Source organism: Bufo gargarizans, chromosome 3, assembly GCF_014858855.1.
Source record: "Bufo gargarizans isolate SCDJY-AF-19 chromosome 3, ASM1485885v1, whole genome shotgun sequence".
NCBI lineage: Eukaryota > Metazoa > Chordata > Amphibia > Anura > Bufonidae > Bufo > Bufo gargarizans.
The window spans coordinates 164,498,747-164,522,341 of NC_058082.1; the positions used below are offsets into that span (position 1 = coordinate 164,498,747).

General features: G+C 44.9%; 2 pseudogenes; both read right to left on the bottom strand.

Annotated features, from left to right (window-relative positions):
- Positions 1-533: 533 nt before the first annotated feature.
- Positions 534-1,234, bottom strand: LOC122931460 (annotated as a pseudogene).
- Positions 1,235-1,305: 71 nt separating this feature from the next.
- LOC122931461 lies at positions 1,306-2,447 on the bottom strand (annotated as a pseudogene).
- Positions 2,448-23,595: the final 21,148 nt, after the last annotated feature.

Below are 23,595 nucleotides of genomic sequence, written 5' to 3' on the forward strand. Positions count from 1 at the left end.
CGATGTGGCCGGTGTCATACTTTTTCCTTTATTCTGTCACAACCAGGGCAGCAGAGCTCGGTTTGTCACAAATACTGTCTACCCAGTAGATAATGCCTAGGGGACTCGGGTGCCCATCTAATGGCCAGATACTCTCTTTCTACTCTTTCACGAGCGACAATGATGCGCTCTCGCACTCTTTGATCTCACTCTCTTTGTCTCTCTACTTTCCTTTCTCTTTTCCTCTGCAGTTGGGTCAGCTGCTGATTGAGCAGCTCTACACTCTTGCGGTATTTTAGCTTTAGATTGCTGTGCTCCACCTGTAAGTCAGACAGCTGCTTCTTCATTTCCTCATTCTGATTCTTGAGGATCTTGTGTTGGAACTAAGAGCCCCATAGCAATTCATAGAATCTTGCTTCTCTTTGTTCACGGCCTCCTGGGCCTTTAGTTTATAGACTAAATAATCTTCTTTTGTCTTCTTGTGCTCACTCTTTTATTTATCTTCAGCAGTGGTTTCCTCAGATTTGGCGGCAGTTTCAGAGTCCTCTGCTTCTTCAGTGGATTTTTCCTTCACCCTCTTTTTTGGGCTCTGCAGCATCTGAGGAGTTCTCCCACTCCAACTCATCAGCCTTTGCTTCTTCAGTCTTTTTCTCTTTGGAGTCTCCATTCTCTTTGATAGCCTTCTCATCCTTCTCGGCTATGGCATCATATACCTGCACTCTTAATTCCTCCTTTTCTTTCTCATCGAAGTTGGAGGTACGGGGAATATTGGGGTCCTTATCAGACCCTTCATCTTCCTCTTCTGGCATTCCCTCCAGAGGGTCACCTAGGACATTGTTCTCCATTCCAGGAGAGCCATCCCAGCGAAGTAGACAGCATCTGTATATTGGTCGCTCATCTCGCTGTACTTCATCCCCTGAAGGTTGCAGACTTTTTGGAAGCCATTGATGGTGGAGGGGATGTCTTTCATGACCAGGTCCTGGTTACTCACTGCCATGAGTCTCCTAGCCTCCGCATCCACATCAGCTCTTTCAACTTGTTCAGCAGAAAATTCTTTCATGTTCTCTGCCTCATCTTCAGACCCATTCTCAACAGGTCCTGGCTTGGACTTCTTGGCCTCTTTCAGAGGATTCTCCTTCTCAGATTTCCCATTTACCTTCTTCCGTAATAGATGAGAGATGTCTGATACATCGTTGGTTTCCCCCCGTACAATGCAATCCCTACTCTTCTCTGCTGCAGCAGCAGTTATAAACATACCATCATTCTCTTTTGGAAACCCTGAGGGATTTCCACCCAGGGTCTTTTTAAGCACTTTGTCTGTATCCACTACAGTTTTCTGTGCTTCTTTGGAGCCTTTAATCTTTTGCTCGATATCAGGCCATAGACCCTTCTGTTTTTTTCTGAGCGAGAGACTTGTTTACTTGCAGCCTGTCTTTCTTTTGTTTCCGTATCAAGCTGTTCCTCCAGTTGTGCAATCTTTGCTTCCATGGCTGTGATGGATGCCTTGAATTTGGACTTAATAGAGCCTTCCAAATCTAGTAATTTTGTTTCTAACTCCTTGTTTTGTCGATCCACTTGCTGATGTGCACTCTCAGACTTCTGAACGTTACTACATACTGCATTAAGAACAGCATTCATCTGGTTAATCTGGAGAGTAGCCTTTCTCAGTCTGTCGATGGCCAATTCAGCTCTTTCCTGTAGGGCTTGCCTTTTGGCACGCTCTGCCGCAGAAAGCTCCTCCTGCATATGGATCCTCTCTGCCTTTTAAGTTTCTTTTCATTTTCGTTAGACTGACTTAAAATAACATCCCTGGATTCTCTAGTGTCTTCCAACTCTCTCTGGTAATCCTTCATTTGTGTCTGCAACTTACACAGTTGTTTGATGACTTCTTCTCTATTTTGGTTTGCAGAGTCAATTTGTCCCACTAAGTCTTTTAGATCCATCTTGAGCTTCTTTCTAGCTGCTACAGCCAATGAACGTTGCTTCCTTTCATCTTCAAGCTCTGCTTCCATTTCGGTGTGCAGCTGTTTGTTAAGCCTTTCTAACTCAGTCTTCATTTTAAGGGCCTCTTCCAGAGAGTGTGCCAAGGAGAACGCTTTGGGCTCTCTTTCACGAGCCTCTTCTTCAGCATGGTCACGTTCTTCTGCATGCTCCTTCGGGATGCTCAGACTGGCCAGGAAGTCTTCCACGGCCTGGGTATAGTTCTTAGACACTATACTGACTTCTCCCCACTTACTCAGGTTCATGTCCTGAACCCACTCAGGCTCTCTTTCAATTGCCTGGTTCGCGTTGTATGTTACAACATCTTCTTCAACACTGCACATGAGCTCACTACCTATAGAACACTGTGGAGACTGATTATCCGCATCGGGTACATGTGGTACACCCTCTAACACTGTCACACTTTCCTGTACATTTACTACAGGGGGCTCCCTCAGCTCTGTGCTACCCACATTATCAATCAGCATTTCTAAATCACCTATATCTTTACCAGCAGGGGGAGCTTCTTCCCTGATCACAGCCTGCAAAGGAAAAGAGGTGTCATCATTATCACAATTACTCTTTAAATCTCAGCAAGTTTTTTCTTGCATACACAGCAAAAGTGTCCAGAATAGCACGAGCAGCAGCTTTACCGGACAAACAGGCTTCTGGCCGTTTAACTCCAACACAGCAGCACCTGCTTTTTCTGTCAGGTCGTTGCCCCTGGCAACACTTTGCCGTTTCAATGTCCATTGCCCCTAGCAACCACGTTGTGCCCTTTTAGCATGGACACTTGCTGGTTGCCCGCATCCTCCAATTGTAAGGGATCGATCTCTCGCAGGGGGTCGCAATCACAGACGTTTCGTCAGACAGCGGATTTAACCGCCTCCGGACCACCTAATGCAGGATTGCGTTCCGGAGGCAGTCGATTCATTCATCCTTCACGCTTCGGCGCGTCATCTCGCGAGACACGAGATTACGCGCATAGCTGGCCCGTGCATGCACATTGCGGGCCGGCAAAAGTTAAAGGAGGAGTTTGTCACCAGCCTGCCAGCCAATGATCATCGCTGGCAGGCTGGTGATTTTCAATAAATCAAATCACAAGCCAGTTAACACATTATATTTATAAATATAATGTGTTAAATGGCCTCTGTGCTCCTCTGCTAGTCCTTATCGTCGGTTGGTCCCAGCAGAGGAGCACACATCACTGTAAGTACACGAGACACAACACATTTCGCCTCAGATCACCCCCCCCATCACCCCAATTAACCCCTTGATCACCCCTGTCAATCACTAGTGAAAGGGAAAAAAGTGATCAGTGTAGGCCACGCTGCTGAATGGCCGCACACGCTTGAGCTCCTCCAGCATTCCGGCTCATTTGCCCTATTTAAGCTTATAATTTGCTTGATTATGGGGAAACCTGGCAAAGATAAGAACAGAGGAAGCTCAGAGTCGACCCCACTGCACTCCAAACAACCAGAGATGGAGAAGTTTCTTCGGAAAACGCCTAGGCTTACCGCGCAGAAGGGCCCCAATATGGCGGCGTCTATTGCTCATGACTCCGATGTAGGAGAACTCTCAGACGCAGGCAGCGGCTCCGATATATCGGACAGGAGGCCCAGAGATCCGCCTCTTTCAGAATGGACTCTACGACGTGTCCTTGAATCTGCCCTGTCGCCTCTTAAGCAAGACTTGTCAGACATTAAAGATGACATGAAGCACCTGGGTCAGAGAGTGGTCTCGCTAGAGACAGCACAAGAAGCCATCATGACCTATGAAGGTAAAGCATAGGAGGTGCTGGCGTCTCACAAGGCCTTACTAAACGATGCCTTCCTAAAGCTGGAAGATCAGGAGAATCGTAGTCACCGACGCAACATTCGCATTCGCGGCCTACCTGAGTCGATTGCGGCGGAGGCCTTGCCGACAGTGGCGCGCGAAATATTCTCCATGATGCTTGACCCAGACAGAGCGGCGGGAATCGTGGTGGAGCGCATACACAGGGCGTTGCGCCCCAGGCCTAAACCGCAAGAACCACCACGAGACGTGATTTGTGGCCTGCTGAGCTACGTTGACACCGCAGCCCTCCTGAAAAGACAACGAGAGATGGAGGTACTTGAATCCGAAAATACCCCGATTCAGATATTCCTGGATTTCGCGCCATCCACTTTGGCTAAGCGGCGCTTATTCAAGCCTCTCCTGGATGTCCTGAGGAAAACGTCGACTCCGTTCCGATGGCTGTATCCCTTTGGGCTGGCGGTCTCCAGGAATGGTAAACTACTTACCGTGCGTTCACCTGCGGATTTTGACTCTGTCTGGAGGTCCCTGGACGTCCCTCCGGTGGAAATCCCAAGATGGCCCCCTGCCTACTCCACCTCATGTTTCAGCCTGGCAGAAGGCCTCCACAGGCAGACCGGATCGTTTGGGATGCGGCAAGATGGACAGGGCCCTCACCTGAACCCCGTCGTCACCGGCCATGTCTGTAAGGCCTCATGCACACGACCGTTGTGTGCATCCGTGGCCGTTGTGCCGTTTTCCGTTTTTTTTTCGCGGACCCATTGACTTTCAATGGGTCCGTGGAAAAATCGGAAAATGCACTGTTTGGCAGCCGCATCCGTGATCCGTGTTTCCTGGCCGTGAAAAAAATAGGACCTGTCCTATTTTTTTCACGGCCAACGGTTACATGCTTAGGCCTCATGCACACGACCGTTTTTCACTGACCCATTGACTTGAATGGGTCATTCAAGTCAATGGGTCAGTGAAAAATCACGGATGCACACAAGATTGTCATCCGCGTCCGTGATCCGTGTCCGTTTTTTCCTATCATTTTTTTTTTCATTTTTCATGTCCGTGGATCCTCCAAAAAACAAGGAAGACCCACGGACGAAAAAACGGTCACGGATCACGGACCTACGGGCCCCGTTTTTGCGGACCTTAAAAAAAAACGGTCGTGTGCATGAGGCCTAAGCATGTATCGTTGCTATCTCATTTCTCCAGGCTTGGAGATGACTGCCTCTCATCCTCCTGTATTAATGTTTATTATGGGCGAACTTGGCCTTTCTCCCGTTTTCCATTTTTCGGCCTATTTTGTATCTCAGGTCCAATGTTTTATATATGAGGTCATAACAGAATTGTGACGCTTCTATGTTTTTACTGGATGCTACCTCTGGGGCTGCGAACTCTGTTCCCCACTTGAAGGGTGAAGACCGGATAGATACCGGTGCTGGACGTATTTTTGTTTTGGTCTTTCTGTTTCAGACCATTCGGTGCTTTACTTGCCCCCTCGCCAGTCCAATCCTGTCTTGGCTGGTGATAAGTAAAGCACTCTCTCCACCTCGGATGGGTACTTTGTCCGAGCTGGTCACTTGCCAGTTTAACATGTTTATTGTTATTTCCCCTATTTTATTTTCTATGTTCCCCTCTCCCCCTTTCCTTTCCTCTGCTCATATCAACTATGTGCTATTCAGTGCAGTGTCCCAGGGGGTCAGTAGTGTATGCTGAGCTTTGTAGTGCAGTTTGACTCACTAACCTGGGATCCACTGTCGTCTTCAATTGGGGCAAATACTGGAACAGGCAGGTATTTAACAGTTCGTGACGCCAGTGTCAATTAAACGGTGACACGCCGTGTATGGTATTGTAGAAGAATGAAGCAAGCATAGGATAGCCAACAAAAACTGGAACATTTACTGAATATCAGTGAATACAGCTGGTTCTTGGGAGTACAGAATGGCCGGTCTTAGCAAGGCATTATACAGAGTGTTGATTACAGGAGATGCAGTACAGGCGGCTTGCACACTATTCCTGACTGGTCCTGCTACATGTGACTTTCTCTCCAAGGTCTAATGCCCTTTATCTGGCGTACCCTTGAAGCTGTCCTTATCTAGTACCTCCTCTGCTGTCTTGAGTACCTCTTGCTTTGTCTGATCGGCCTCTGTGGTATTCTGTGTCTTCAGGCTGATTAGCTATGCCCTTCTGACTTCTATGCATACGGACTCAGGAGGGAACCCTCTCTGCACTGAGTCTGGAAACTTCTAACTTCCTGAGCTAGGCCCTAGCCTATTTATACTGAACTGGGGGCTCCCTCTGCTGGCTGTGATAAGGATTGCCGGTAACCGGCCTGACTGGCTTAAAGGGAACTACGCACTCAAATCTTAGCAGTGTCGGGTAGCCTACCCGTATGCTGCAAGTGCTTCCATGGGTGTCATATGCTCTTACTCACTTGATTGTATGCAGAAATGTCTTCTATTGTAGTCGCCTCACTAAATGCGCATGGGCTGAACGAGCCATGCAAAAGGTCTCAAACCCTCTCTCTCCTTCTGAGGGATAAAGTCTCAGTGGCTTTTCTACAAGACACCCATTTCAGAAAAAAATCCCAATTTTCCCCCTAAGAAATTTGTCCAATGGTTTCATAGTACTCATGACTCTGCCAGTAGGGGAGTTAGTATAGCTGTGCATAAATGCCTTCCCTTTAAACATACGGCTACTTCAGCAGATTCCGAGGGTAGGTACATTTTTGTAAAGGGTGTACTGGGTGATTTCCCAGTGACATTCGCCAATTTATATGCACCTAATAGAGGCCAAGTACTATGGCTCGTTCAGACCCTTGCTTTATTATCGTCTTTTTCGGATGGATTACTAGTTTTAGGGGGCGACTTTAATGTTGCCCTGGAACCAGCGGTGGACACCTCGTGGGTAGACCTTCTGTGTCTTATAAGCTTTTGAAAAGGCTTAAAATTTCTCTGAGGAAACTGAAGGTCTTGGACGTCTGGCGTACTTTGAACCCCAACGGCCGAGATTATACATTTTACTTGCATGCCAAGATGTCCTTTCACAGACTGGATTATCTGTTCCTATCTGATTCGCATATACGTAATGTCTCTGGGGCCCGGATAGGGAGTATCACATTATCCGACCATGCCCCTGTTAATATTAACTTTTCCCTGTCTAGTCCGCAGAGGAAAGAACGCTTATGGCGTCTCAATGATACTTTGGTTCTAGACCCCACACATGCTTGCAAAATTAAGGCCTTGATCTCTGAATTTTTTGTGCTCAATGATACACCAGACTCCCCTCCTTCTCCCTCCATATTATGGGAATCACATAAGGTAGTACTAAGGGGGGAACTCATTGCCCTAGGGGCTTATGTAAAAAAGCAAAGGGTACAAGCTTTAGACGCCTTGTTGGCGACAATTGCTCGACTTGAATCCTCTCACAAGGAATCGAGGGCTATAAGCACCCTAGCAGAACTAACTGAAGCCAGAACGCGTTTAAGAAATTTATTAAATGTCACTTCTGCAAAGCTGGTCCTACGCTCACGATTTAAAGCCTACGCCCATGGGAATAAAGGAAACAGACTGATGTCGGCCATTGCTAAGAAGCAGTTCTCTGACTCCTTTGTTTCCTCTATTAAGGACTCCAAGGGAAAGGTACATAAGTCCACCTCAGATGTCGCCAAGGCATTTTGCGCCTTCTATGAGGCATTATATAATTTACCCCCTCCAACTGGGACTACCCCTAGTGACCTCTCAGAGGCCACAGATACATTTCTGCAGACCCTGAACCTCCCTTCCATATCCTCATCCAAAGCTTCCCTCCTGACTAGGCCCATCTCTGATTCGGAGATTCGGAAAGTTCTCATGTCTATCCCCTCAGGTAAAAGCCCCGGCCCCGATGGATTTTCCATCACCTATTATAAATCCTTTCAGGATGTATTAATCCCCCGTTTCAGGAATTTGTGCAATTATCTTCTTACTGGAGGCTCCCTTGCTCCACACTCCTTATTGGCGCACATTACTGTCCTTCATAAGGAAAACAAGGAGCCGACTTGCTGCAGTAACTATAGGCCGATCTCTTTGCTTAATAATGATGTGAAATGGTGGGCGAAGATTTTGGCTACTAGGCTTCAAGATGTTCTGCCTGACATTGTCCATGAGGAGCAAGTAGGTTTTGTCCATGGCAGACAGGGGTCTGAAAACACGGTACAGCTCCTCCATCTTGTAAATTGGGCCAAAAGATCCTCTAAGCCCTTGGTCTTGGTGAGTACGGATGCGGAAAAGGCCTTCGACAGGGTCAGTTGGCACTTTATGTCGCGGACCCTGTCAAGGTTTGGCCTCCCGGACCAGTTTATTAGTGCCATTTATACCTTATATTCGGCCCCCTCTGCCAAGGTCAAAGTTAATGGAGCATTGTCCCCACCATTTTGCATCACCAATGGGACGAACAAGGGTATCCCCTCTCTCCTGCACTATTCATATTAGTGATGGAGACCCTTTTATGTAAAATTAGAGCAGATCCGGACATCAAAGGCCTCCAGATTGGCTCCTATACTCATGTTACTGCAGCATTTGCGGATGATCTTTTAGTCATGACCTCCAATCCTAAAGAAGCCTTGCCCAAATTGCTGAACATATTTGAGTATTTCGGGTTTGTATCCAATTTTAAAATAAATTATGGGAAATCCATGGCACTCAACATTTCCTGCCCCCAAAATGAGATGAAGGCTCTTAAGCGTAACACCCCGTTTACTTGGGCCTCTAGAGACATTACGTTCCTGGGGACACATGTTTCGGCTAATGTCCAAGATCTAGCCTCCCTCAAATATATGCTGCTCCTGCAAAAGGTCCACACCCACCTACAAAATTTGAAACTTCCATTTGTTTCCTGGGTTGGAAGAAAAAATTACCTTAAAACTTTTATCCTCCCCAAATTTTTATATTTGTTGCAATCCCTCCCTATTTGGCTTCCAAATTCATATTTTACAGAAGTCCGCCGAGTGTTCACACGCTTCCTCTGGAACGGCAAATCACCCCGGATTGCTTATTCTGTTCTCACAAGAGATAGGAGGTCTGGAGGCTTTGGGATGCCAGCTGTAAAGCTATATTACACTGCTGTTCAGATATGTAGATGTGTATCGGTTTTATCACGCAAGCCTGGCTCCCTTTGCTCGCGTCTTGAGTCTGTACTGCTCACCAACCAAGAACAGCTTGCTTTGTGGGGTGTTAGGCCCTTCTCAGCCAATCACTACTCCTCTTCTCCGGTCTGGAAGGGAATGTTGGTAGAATGGTCCAAAATGGTTCAGTCCCAATTGTTTAGCTTCCCTTATCCCGGTATGCCACTCAAATTACTGCAAGGCTACATCCACCCTTCTGTGTCAAACCCCTCTGGGATTTGGTCTAGGCTCGCTGACCTATCCCTACGTGATGTCCTTCTCCCAGATGGTAGTTTGCATTGGGATTCAATAATGGATCACCCTGAGGTTAAAGCTGCACCATTTTTCCATTTGGCAAATTTCAAAAGAGATACTACATTGTGTACTGGATCCTTTGCTGTCAGTAGTTCTCCTTCCTGGCTTGAGAAGAAAGTTTTGGCTACTAAGCCCCCCTTTAGACCATTATCCCAGATATATAAAGAAATGCTTTCCTCCTTACCACCGGAGCTCTGATATGTGAGCTCATGGGAGCGAGAGCTTTCTCTAACCCTAACGGAGCCGGAAAAAAGCCTTTGCCCTGGCCCACTCGCATGGCTTCAATTGTTGTGTGAGAGTTCAGGAGAATTCCTTTAAGCTTCTTAGTAGGTGGTATAAAACACCTGAACTCTTACACCAGCTAAACCCAGAAGTTCCCGAAACATGCTGGAGGTGTGGCGCAGAAACTGGCTCCTTGTCTCACATTTGGTGGCTCTGCCATAAGATCCAACCGTTTTGGAAGTCGATAGAGTCACTGATTAACCGTATATGCAAAACCAGGATCACCCTGGACGCTAAACTTATCCTGTTATGGTGCCCAAATAGTACCCTTACCCCCGCCAAGAACGATCTCCCGACAATGTTGCTCACAGCAGCTAAATTACTCATCCCCTTTTTATGGAAAAGTGATTCCCCTCCGACTCTTCCTATGTGGACCGATAAGGTGGACCAGATCTACCGTTTTGAGGAGCTAGCGCATTGGGAAACCAACTCACGCTCTCGCTTCTTAAAACTGTGGTCTCCGTGGAAAGCACATAGGAAACTTTACATGACAGAGCAGAAACCCTTTCTTCCCTGTTTTCCCTACCCCCTTTCTTTCCTGAATGTTCCTCCCCGTGCTTCCTCTTTCCCTCTTTGATATTTGTCTCTAATTGATGGATATGATCGCATGTAATGTTTACACATGATGTATATGCTTGATAACTATTTTGAGTTTCACTGTCACCATATTGATGTCATGTGTGGGCATGTGGCCTTGATTTTTCTTTCAATAAAAATAAATATGGTTAAAAGTAATCAGTGTAAACTGTCACATTTTTTTCCACTAGTATTGACGGTTAGGTTTAGGATAGTTTAGGCCCCTTTGTTAGGTAGTTAGCGTCAGTTACCGCCCAGCCCACCGCACCGCAGTCACTGATTTGTGTATCACTAATCAGCATTGGTACTTTTATAGTATCTGTAAGTGATCAGAACTGATCACAGTCAGATCTATAATAGTATTAGTGTCACCTTAGCTCGCCCTCCACCCAAAACGCAGTGTTTGCCTGATCAGGCCTGATCGGTCACCCACACGTGCGTTCACCCACGCCCGCCCCGCCGCAGTGACCAAAAATTAATATTTTTTTTATCACTGCACAATCACTTCACAAGCACTGTGGCGATAAAAAAATCAGTTTTGATATTTTTTATCAATTGCAGCGGCTTCCTGTACTTTGCTAGCCTCCCATTTGTAAGACAGGCTTGCTTTTTTTCTTGGGTAGTCTCAGGGAATACCCCCTAAATTGAGTTGACCAAATGGCAAGTAAGGGGTATTCTTCTAAAGAGGCCTACAGGCTTCTGACCCAGTCGGATGAGGAATGGGAACCCTCATCTGACGAATCCAGCGGGTCAGGATACGAACCTGTAGAAAGCAGTGGCAGTCTGACCCAAAGTTCGGACGATGATACCACCAGGCGTACCCGGCCCCGTGTTGCTAGACCACAGGTTGCGCAGGATCCACTTCAAGGGCAGCAGAGTGGGGCTGGTGCTGTCGGATTACGTGGTGAGGCATACACCAGCAGCGCAGCCCATCCTGGACCTAGTACCAGCACTGCCGTACAACATGGTGAAGTGGCAAGCACCAGAAGGGCAGTTGAAGCTGGTACGGTGGCACGTGCATTAGTTCCCCCGTCGCAGCCACCGCACAGACAGGCCCGTAGAGCCCCTAGAGTCCCTGAGGTGCTGGCAAACCCTGATTGGCAGCCCCCAACTTCAGCCGCACCAGTAGTTCCCCCTTTCAACGCCCAGTCTGGAGTTCGGGTTGAGACAGCTCAGATCGGATCGGCACTGTTTTGTTTTTAGCTGTTCTTGACTGCGGAGCTCTTGGACTCGTGGCAGAAACAAATCTGTATGCCACTCAATTTATAGCCGCCAACCCGGGAAGCTTTTATGCCCAGTCTTTCTGGTGGAAACCCGTCCAAGTTTCCGAATTTAAAACTTTTCTGGGCCTTCTCCTCAACATGGGCCTGACAAAAAAGCATGAATTGCGGTCATATTGGTCCACGAACCCAATTCATCACATGCCCATGTTCTCTGCTGCCATGTCCAGGACACGATTTGAGACCATCCTGCGTTTCCTGCACTTTAGTGACAACAGCACCTCTCGTCCCAGAGGCCACCCAGCTTTTGACCGGCTCAACAAAATTCGGCCTCTCATATACCACCTTAACACCAAATTTGTATACCCCTGAGCAAAACATCTGCATAGACGAGTCCCTGATACATTTTACCGGGCGCCTTGGCTTCAAACAATACATCCCAAGCAAGCGTGTCCGGTATGGGGTCAAATTGTATAAGCTCTGTGAAAGGGCCACAGGCTATACGCACAAATTTCTAGTCTATGAGGGTAAAGATCAGACCCTGGAGCCGTTCGGTTGCCCTGACTACCTGGCGAACAGTGGGAAGACAGTCTGGGACTTGGTATCACCCTTATTTGGCAAGGGGTACCATCTTTATGTGGACAATTTCTACACAAGTGTGCCCCTCTTCAGGCATTTCTTTCTAGAACAGATTGGCTGCTGTGGCACCGCGCGACCTAGTCGCCGGGGCTTCCCCCAATGGCTCGTTACCACCCGTCTTGCAAGGGGGGAGAGGGCTGCCTTGTGTAACGAAGAACTGCTCGCGGTGAAATGGAGAGACAAGCGTGACGTTTATATGCTCTCTTCTATTCACGCAGACACGACAATCCAAATAGAACGAGCAACCAGTGTAATTGAAAAGCCCCTCTCGGTCCACGACTATAATTTGCTCATGGGAGGGGTGGACTTCAATGACCAGATGTTGGCTCCTTATTTAGTGTCCCGCCGCACCAGACGCTGGTATAAGAAGGTGTCTGTATATTTAATTCAATTGGCTATGTACAATAGTTTTGTTCTCTACAGTAAGGCTGGGAGAACAGGATCCTTCCTCAAATTTCAGGAAGAGATCATGGAGAACCTCCTGTATCCAGGAGGTTCCGTGGCCCCATCCACCAGTGTAGTGAGCCGTCTACACGAGTGACATTTCCCCAATGTCGTTGCTGGTACCTCAACCCAAGCGCCACCCCGAAAAAGATGTTGTGTCTGTAGCAGGAGTGGAATAAGGCGTGACACCCGCTATTTCTGTCCTGACTGCCCTGACCTATGCTTAGGGGAGTGTTTCTGGAAGTACCACACACAGGTACACTATTAGCATAGGGATTGCGTGACACAGGACAGGCACACAGGGCTCTTAGGGCCCTTTCACTCACAGCTGCTGCAAACCTCTCCTTTCACCTGGGACAAAGTGCATAATGTACTTTGCCACATCTCTGGGCGATTTGCGCTTTGCACATTGTCCCATGGGGAAGGAGAGGTTTGTCCTATAAAAGGTGAAAAAATAAAATAAAATCACCGGTAAGCAAAAAAGTTAATGTTCTGTTCCAAAAGTTCAATAAAGTTTATAAAAGTTAATGTTCTGTTCAAATGTTATATAAAGTTAATGTTAATAAATTTATTGCGTTCTAGGTGGACCAACCGATGAACCAGCTGCAGCACTGATGTGCATTCTGACAGAAGCTGCGCTGCTGTCAGAATACACAAAAGTCGGTGTATGCGGCGCTGCAAGACGAGATTTCTCCTCTGCAGTAAAAAAGATACGTTTGCCGAGGCTTATGAGCTGAGGGGCGGTGTTCATATGCTTTGGCAAACACTTTGTATATAATTTTTTTTTTTAAATCCCGGCAATGATTTATTCATCCACATCAATTGATGTGAATGGAGAAATCGGGTTTGCCAGGGCATACAAGCTGAGTGGGTTTGGATGTTGAGCGGAGCTCCTATGTCCTGGCAGACGCCTTTCCCCTCCTTTTTTTTTTTTTGGCAGAGATTTTTTCATCCACATTGATTGATGTGAATGAAGAAATCTGTGCCATTCATTTTTTCTTTCAGCCCGGAGGCTGAATGGAAAAAAAAAATCTCATTACCCGTAAGCTCAATTCAAGGGGAATAGCAGAAACTCCTAATGCTAGCCATACATGTAATGATTGTGGAGACCCTCAAATGCCAGGGCAGTACAAACACCCCACAAATGACCCCATTTTGGAAAGAAGACACCCCAAGGTATTCACTAAGGGGCATATTGAGTCCATGAAAGATTGAACTTTTTGTCCCAAGTTAGCGGAAAGGGAGACTTTGTGAGAAAAACAAAACAAAAAAAAAAAAAAACAATTTCCGCTAACTTGTGCCAAAAAAAATAATCTATGAACTCGCCATGCCCCTCATGGAATACTTTGGGGTGTCTTCTTTCCAAAATGGGGTCACAATTGGGGTATTTATACTGCCCTGACATTTTAGGGGCCCTAAAGCATGAGAAGTCTGGAATCCAAATGTCTAAAAATGCCCTCCTAAAAGGAATTAGGGCCCCTTTGCGCACCTAGGCTGCAAAAAAGTGTCACACATGTGGTATCGCCATACTCAGGAGAAGTTGGGCAATGTGTTTTGGGGTGTCTTTTTACATATACCCATGCTGGGTGAGAGAAATATCTCTCTAAAATGACAACTTTGTATAAAAAATGGGAAAAGTTGTCTTTTAGAGAGATATTTCTCTCACCCAGCATGGGTATATGTAAAAAGACACCCCAAAACACATTGCCCTACTTCTCCTGAGTATGGCGTTACCACATGTGTGACACTTTTTTGCAGCCTAGGTGGGCAAAGGGGCCCAAATTCTAAAGAGCACCTTTAGGATTTCACAGGGCATTTTTTACACATTTGGATTCCAAACTACTTCTCACGCATTAGGGCCCCTAAAATGCCAGGGCAGTATAAATACCCCACAAGTGACCCCATTTTGGAAAGAATACACCCCAAGGTATTTCGTGATGGGCATAGTGAGTTCATGGAAGTTTTTATTTTTTGTCACAAGTTAGTGGAATATGAGACTTTGTAAGAAAAATATAATAATAATAAATCATCATTTTCCGCTAACTTGTGACAAAAAATATAAACTTCTATGAACTCACTATGCCCATCAGTGAATACCTTAGGGTGTGGGTGTCTACTTTCCAAAATGGGGTCATTTGTGGGGTGTTTCTACTGTCTGGGCATTGTAGAACCTCAGGAAACATGACAGGTGCTCAGAAAGTCAGAGCTGCTTCAAAATGCGGAAATTCAAATTTTTGTACCATAGTTTGTAAACGCTATAACTTTTGCGCAATCCAATAAATATACAGTTATTGCATTTTTTTATCAAAGACATGTAGAACAATAAATTTAGAAAATGTTTTATATAGAAATGTTGTTTCATTTGAAAGATTTTACAACTGAAAGTGAAAAATGGCATTTTTTTGCAATAACAAAAAAAGTAAAAATGTCAGCAGCAATGAAATACCACCAAATGAAAGCACTATTAGTGAGAAGAAAAGGAGGTAAAATTCATTTGGGTGGTAAGTTGTATGACCGAGCAATAAACCGTGAAAGTAGTGTAGTGCATAATTGTAAAAAGTGGTCTGGTCATTAAGGGGGTTTAAGCTAGGGGAGCTAAGGTGGTTAAAGTCCAAATAATCATTTATTTTTGCACCAGCACACACAAAACAGCAAATAAACTCCTGCCCGTCCGGGCTCTTACTAATACAAGGTTTGTTTCCCTAACTCAACTCTAAGCACAGCTTATACACAGGGTCTCAAGGTCCAGGCCTTATCAGATTCGCTCACCGAACACAAGTCCAGATAGGGAAGATATCCGGCTACACGTAGCCTCGTGGCCCCTCAGCCCTCCTGGTTGAGACCACCCAGAGCCTCTGTAGGTCTCCGTTTCCAAGTCTTCTCTTCCCAGACTGACACACAGAGGGTTGGTTTTATCCCTCCTTGATTATAACAGGCCTTACCTGCGATGACCTCAGGTAAAAGACAATACTTGTACTGGAAGGATGTGGACTGGCAGATCCCACTACCAAACCTATCCACCAGCCCAAACAAAATCCAGCCCAGAACAAATGTAAACAAAACTGCCTCAGCAAACTACGCTTTGCTGAAACCCCTGCAGCTTTCTGGACTTTATTTATCTCACCTAGCTGAGGTATCTGGGTGGGATATACACGCCTTCCAACACTGATACTGTGCACATCACAACACTATGTTTAACTATATCAGGGGTCAGTGCAGAGATCTCTCCCATCATCTATTTATCCCCAGGACTGTGACTGTGACGAGGGGACATCCTCTGCATCTGGAGGAAAGAAGGTTTGTACACAAACATAGAAGAGGATTCTTTACAGTAAGAACAGTGAGACTATGGAACTCTCTGCCTGAGGTGGTGGTGATGGTGAGTTCACTAAAAGAGTTCAAGAGGGGCCTGGATGTATTTCTGGAGCGTAATAATATTACAGGTTATAGTTACTAGAGAGGGGCTGTTGATCCAGGGAGTTATTCTAGTTGCCTGATCGGAGTCAGAAAGGATTTTTTTCCCTTAAAATGAGGAAAATTGGCTTCTACTTCATGGAGTTTTTTGCCTTCCTCTGGATCAACTTGCAGGATAACAGGCTGAACTGGATGGACAGATGTCTTTTTTCAGCCTTATAAACTATGTTACTATGAATGTAGTAAACCCAGAAAACTGGTATAAGTGTATTGGCAAACTTCACTCACTGTGTTTATTGAGATCCGGAGCCACGTCAGTGTCTCCTTCCTTCCTTGTGGATTTGAATTCACTCAATCAATCACATATATAAAAGCTAATGAAGACAAAAAGTGGAGCATCTGGAATCAGATTACTGTTGAAAATGGTTCTACTTTTTAGCGTCACCAATTTTTCTAGTTTTTATGACAATGTTGAAGCACTGCAGCACATAAAAGGTGGTGTCATCACCACTAGAAACGCATTGTTGATGCAAAATACATGTGAAACAGTTTTCTTTATTCATCATGGTCACAATTCACATACATTGACAGCTTCTTCCTCCACCGTTAGGTTGACATGTCTCGGACTTGTTAGTCCTTACTCGTAACCTTAAGGTTACGAGTAAGGACTAACAAGTCCGAAACATGTCAACCTAACGGTGGAGGGAGAAGCTGTCCATGTATGTGAATTGTGACCATGATGAATAAAGAAAACATCTAGGTTTTATTCTGAATGCTGGAACTTCTCTTTCTTCGTGTTCTCAGAAAAGAATAATTCGTCTGTCCAGTCATTTCAGCACAGGCAAACAGGAAAAAGGTTATAGGTGGAGATTCTCCCAGAAAAAAAGCTGGAGAGTTGCTGTTTCCAAATTTCATACATCAACAAGTCATCCTCCCAATTACTCGTAATAAGGACAGGGTAGGTAGATGTCTAAGTTACAGACATGGCAAAAAGTTTTGAGACTGACACAGATTTTGGTTTTCACAAAGTTTGCTGCTTCAGTGTTTATCGGTCTTTTTGTCAGATGATTCTGTGGTATATTGAAGTACAATTAAGGCATTTCTTAATGTTTTTTTACTTTTATTAACAAGTACATAAAGCTTATGCAAAAAGACTTAGGGGGTCACTTACTATCTAGAAATACACCTACATTAGGCGTACACTGACGAGCAAAAGGGTAACAATGTTTAAAACTTTTGACTTTCAGACTCCATATCTCACCATCCACTACAGCTTCGAACGTGAGACTACCATCATTTTATAGACAATCATCTTGGTTATCTCATACATAAATTAAACTTGCAACTATTTAGCATATGATTAGTTATGCAGATTCTTGTCATGTAACTGCATTGTTACTGTTTTGCTATTTTTATTATTTTGTTAGTATTTTGTAAATCCACCTTTGGCTTTCAACACTGCCTGAATCCTTCTGGATATGTTCTCGATCAGATTCCAGTATGTCTCTACCTAAATCTGTTCCCAGGTCTCTTTTACATGTTCCCAATGTTGCTGCATATTGGTTGACTTAATTGGACATGAATACAGCTTTATCTCCAACTCTACCCACAAGTGTTTGATTGGGTTAAAGTCTGGGGACGTTGGGGGAAGGGGGGCAATCCAGCACCTCTACCTCATTGAACCATTTGTTTGCCAATCTCGACGAATGCTTCAGGTTGTTGTCCTGCTGGAACACTATGTTGCAAGGAAGCTGGCTTTCATTTAGACTGGCGTTGGATACGCCAAAGTTATGTAGAGGCCAGCGCCTCTTCATAACTTTGGTGGATCCACCTCAAGCTAATTAGACCGGCGCCTAAAATGTGACCACCTATATATTTCCTATATATATATTTTTTTAAAGACTTCTGAAATTCACCCTGGCCTGCTGGTTATTAGCTTCTTTTCAGGTTCTCAATGGGACTGATATTAGAGAAGTTTGCTGGCCATGGACCCAAAATGTTTTATTCACTGAGCCACTTAGTTATCACTTCTGCCTTGTGATATGATGCTCCATCATGCTGGAAAAATATTGTTCAAATATTGTTCATCATCAAATTCCTCCTGGATCGTTGGGAGAAGTTGCTTTGGAGGTTTTGGTACCATTCTTTATTAATTGCAGTGTTCTTAGGCAAACTCCATACATGAATGGTCTCAGGATGCTTTACTGTTGGCATGACACAGGACTCATGGTAGCGCTCACAGAGAGAAAATAACTTTACCCTAGTCCTCTGCAGTCCAATCCCTGTACTTCCTGCAGAATATTTTTCCTTGATGTTTTTCTTAGAGAGAAGTGGCTTCTTTGCTGCTATCCTCCAAAAGCCTTCACCTCACTGTGTCTGTAGATGCACTTACACCTACCTCCTCCCATTCCTGAACAAGCTCTGCATTGGTGGTGACCTGATCGTTAAGATAAATCCTCTTTAGGAGATTTTCCTGGCACTTGCTGGACTTTCTTGGGCTCCCTGAAACCTTCTTTACAGCAACTGAATTTCTCTCTTTGAAGTTCTTGATAATATGAAAAATGGTTGATTTAGGTGCAATCTTACAAGCAGCTATGTCCTTTTCTGTAATGCCCCTTTGATGCAAAGCAAAAATGACTGCACGTTTCCTTGAAGGTGTTAACAGAGGAAGACAACAAAGATTTGAAGCACAACCCCCATTTTAAAGCAACCAGTCTGCTCTTCTAATTCAATCAGCACAACATAGGGTTATCAGTTTGTCCTCATTAACACTTTCTCCTGAGCTAATGAGAAGATCACTGAAGTTATGTTAGCAGGTCATTTTGTGAAAGGGCTGAAATGCAGTGGAAAGGGGGGTTTGTGATGATGGTAAAAAGGTTTTTCAAGCCTTAAATACTGATGACTTATCTTCTGGATTGGTCATCGGGATCTGATCGGTGGGGGTCCGACCCCCGGGACTACCATCGATCAGCTGGTTGAGAAGGTAATGGTGTACCTGTGAGCACCGCTGCCTTTTGCTTGCTCACCAAGCATGTATAGCAATCGTGCTTGGTTGCAGCTCAGCCCCATTCACTTCAGATATACTGGGACACTTTAATGAGGGCTGGCATAAACATCTGTGTGCATGTCTGTTGATGAATGCTAAGATATAGGATCAGGTTGTCCTTGTGTGCGTTGGAAAATATGGTGGGGAAATCTTAAAGGGGTTGTCCGGGTTCAGAGCTGAACCCGGACATACCCATTTTTTTTTACCCAGACAGCCCCACTAAGATGAGCATCGGAGCATCTGAACCCGGACATCCCCTTTAATAAATACGACATTCACATCAATACTCTAATTCATCAGTGCTATTAAGGCATAAAACTAGTATAATTGCATTGATCAATGTCCCTCACTGTATTCTGCTTTGTAGACCTCTGGCTGAAATGTTCAGGTTTACCACCGTCAATGTCTACTTGACTGTTTAGCCATAATATGATAAGGCAATGCAGTGGATGCATATATAAATGATTTGATTCGGTTCTGATAAACACTAGGTAGGTATGTAAATTAAATCTATGCTATATTATCAGAACCGGAACAGCACCAAACAGCAAACAGTTTCCTCCCTGTTTAAACCTAAGGGCTCTTTCACATGAGCGGATGCCCTGTGTGAAATCCGCTGCGTGAAAGAGAGCCAAGCTCGCAATGGACAGCAGAGACACGGAGCAGTAACATGATTGATAACGCTCCGTGCTTCTCTGTGACCCTTTTTACTACAAAATCACAGAGAGATAAAGTTGTCGCCGTGATTTTGTAGTAAAGGGATCACAAAGCGGCAAAGAGCATTATCAGTCATGTTACTGCTCCGTGTCTCTGCTGTCCGGAACGGGGCTTGGCTGTCTTTCACGCAGCGGATTCCACGCACAGCATCTGCTTGTGTGAAAGAGCCCTAAGGGGCTATTAACATGAACGTATTTCATATGTATTATACACCCGTATTACTTCTGTGTGTCACATCTGGACTGTGTTTTTAACTGAACTAAACTCACAACATTATAATGATCTATGATGCTGTGAGTCAGTTAAGCCCCACGGCTGGGCCATGACACACATGAGCAATACGGACATATATCACTTCTGGAATATGTTCATGTAAATAGCCCCTTAGACATCACAACACTACAATAGGGTAAATTTGTCAGTTTCTTTCATTTCTACAGAATACACTTTTATAAAATAGAAGTAAGGCTCTGTTCACTTCTGCGTTATGGATTTAATCACAACACGATGTAGTGCTGGATCCATCACATGACACCAGTGTTGACTGATGGACGTCATTGGCTTATAATAGGGGGTTGTTGATTCAGTGGCTAAAATGGGGGTACATACTGAACTGCTCTTCCAGAATGGAGGCACCAGACCTAGCCTCTGGCACATATGCAACCACAGCCTAAGGCCTCATGCACACTGCCGTTCCATGCAATTTGCGGTCCCCAATGCACGGGCAGCGTCCGTGCAGGGGCTTGGACATATCGAGACCCATTCAACTTGACTGGGTCCGTGATCCGTCCGCACTGCAAAAAAATAGAACAAGTTCTATTTTTTTGCTGTGACGGGGCACGGACAGAAACACCACGGAAGCACTCTGTAGTGCTTCCGTGGGGTTCCATGCCTCCGTTCCGCACCGCAGCTCAGGATTGCGGACTCATTCAAGTGAACTGGTCCGCATCCGTGATGCGGGGAGCACACGGCTGATGCCCGCATATTATGGACCCGCTGTTTGCGGGCAGCAATACGGCCACGACCGGGCAATGGCCATGTGCATAAGGCCTAAACCTTGACAACTGCTGTTCTAAATCCTAGCATCTTTGGTGTTTTTAGGTAGCCAGAACTCATTTATATCTATGTTACTCATCCCGCTTTTCTTTTTTCGTCAATCAAGCTGTGATATGACAATGGGGACACTGATGGACCCCATTAACTTCAATTTTACTGGGAAAAAATAGCCCTACATGCTATGCTATATTTTTCCCAGCTAGTATGACAAAATCTGCAATGCATTTGTGAACAGAACCTTACCAAATCAGAAATCTCCATAAAGATTTTTTAGACTCTTGACAGCAGTGTGGCCATAACAGGTGTTACCATATGCAGCACACCCTAATTATAGGACATTATTGCACTGGATTAGTGAATTTGGTATGTTTTTTCAAGGCTTCTTTACAGCCAAGCACATTCTATGTCTGCAGATCCGGATAATGTTATCCTCATAACTAAGAGTGGTTTACAATGATTGCTTCCCAGTAGTCCGGTGAACATCCGCACACAGCATCTTGTAGTGCAGTAAAGCTGGTATCAAGCCTCAGCCATGTTTCTTGGCATTAAATAAAGAGCTGGAAGCTCACCTAGGCCAATGAGTCTCCTGCTTGGCTAGATACAGCCTTCACAAAGCTTTGCTATTTCTGTCTGGCTTTACCCCTGGGGCTGTTTTGGCCCAAAGTAACAGACCACTGACAGCTGCATTTAGAGAAAGGATACTGGCAACATTGAATTTTCCCGAATGTAGCATACTGTGGAGAACACTAGGCGACACCATCACAAGGTAATCATGTCTTGTGTGGAACTCCGTGAAAGCTTTATGGCTTTCCAAATGTTTGGGTTTATTCTTTTAGCATTCAAAAAATAACAAGAATGCCATCATTCTGATAAGCGAAATGACATTATTTTGTATACTGTATATAAGCAGGGCACAATGCAATATTAGAAGCAGATTAATAGGATATTTAATATTTTGAGCTTTATTCTCAAGATGACAAGGTAGGCCAGGTGCATCATTGTCAAGCTTCATGCACATGGCCATGTCCCTATTTTGGTTAGCAAAATACGGATACCTTTGGTGTGCAAAAAGGATGGATGTGTGCGTAGCCCCATGCATGAATGGGTCGGTGTACTATCCACAAAAATGCGGCTAGCCCATGAGTGAAAAATAAAGTTGTGTGCATGAGGCCTTACTTAAGGGTCAGGTTTCTGCCTGCAGTTTTGGAAGCCAAAATCAGGGGTAGATCATAAAAAGAGAGAAAGAATACAGGAAAGATACAACTTTTTGGGGGAAATTCTCTCCAGGTTTTGGCTTCCAAATCTGCATCAGCAAACCTGACTATGTGTCTTTCTTATAGTAATTTGTAATTTTTAAAACAGTTGGAGCAAAGGCCCCCACGCTGACCAGGCATTATATTCAGAGATAACACGTGGTATTGACTAGGTGTAAAATAAAATAAGACCTTTAAGAGGTTGCCCCATACAACCACTTATCCCCTATCAACAGGACAGGAGAAAAGTGTCTAATGGGGGACCTGTGTTTCTGAATGGAGCTGGAGGCACATGTACGCACTGCCGCTTCCTCTAACTCTAAGGGGCTGTCGGAGATAGCTAAGCACTTGTACTCACATCCAGCAGTCTCATACTCGTGACTAGCGGGGGCCCTCTTATCGTACCTTGCCAATCAGACAAAGTTGTTGTAATAGGACAACTCATTTATGAAAAGTATAATGGAAGCAAATAAATACATATAAAATAATAAATATATCAACAATATGTCAGTATCAAATAAATAATATGAACAGTTTGTAACCATGAATAAGAACAATTAATGAAAGTATCCATTGAAAACTTCAGTATGTGAGGTTCAATGAGGCTGGGTTATAGGAAGGGCTAAAAAGGAAATTAATCAAGGGCTTGCACTACCCTCACAGACACTCCAAGCAGAAAGACATGGCAGTTCAAGTGTACCTCCAACAATATAAGTATTTTATTTTGTGGCAGAAGAGGTAATTATAAAGTTTTTAGTACTATGCTCGGTGGCTCAGTGGTTAGCCCTGGTCACTTGCAACACTGGGGTCCTAGGTTCAATCTGATAAAAAAGAAACAATGCAACAGCACTCTGCAAACCAAATAAAGTACAATAATGCCATAGTTATAGAAAATATTATGGCGCTAATGCTACGCTTATTTAGTAAATTTGAGATTCTTGGCAAATACATTTTGTACAAAATTATTTGGGCCCGTCTGCCAAACGTCAAGGCGATCTCTGTAAGACGGGAACCTAACACTAAGGCCTCCTGCACATGAACGTCTGCACCCTGTGGCCGTGCTGCGGCCCGCAAATTGCGGGCTGCAATACACGAACACCGACCGTGGGGCAGCCACAGCGGATAGCGGACCCATTTACTTCAATGGGTCCGCGATCCACCCGTTCCGCAAAAAGATAGGACATGTTCTATCTTTTTACGGAACGTAAGTATGGGATGAAACCCCACAGAAGCACTCTGTAGCCCCTGTATTGCAGATCCATATATGCGGTCTGTCATACGGCAACGGTCGTAGGTGTCCTACCTGTTGAGCCCACTCTATACCTCTACTGGTGCCAGACGGCTGCCAATGAATGCAATGAGAGCAGGCTACAGCTTTAGGCTAGGGCTACACGATGACATGTGACGCGTGACAATAAGTTACGTGACACATAGGGTACAACTACACTGCAACATGTGTCGCACGCCATTGATGTCACACCAATGTCGCGCGACAATTTTTATAATGATAGTCTATAGTGTTGCACTGCGACAAGCGACATGTTGCGACTGCAACAGTCGCAGAAAAATCTATTTCGAATGGATTTTTTGCGACTGTCATGTCGCAGTTGCAGCATGTCGCTTGTCACAGTGCGACACCATAGACTATCATTATAAAAATTGTTGCGCGACATTGGTGCAACAAAATGTCGCGTGACAAATGTCGTAGTCTAGCCCTAGCCTCATACTTGCACTAATTAAAATCAGCCT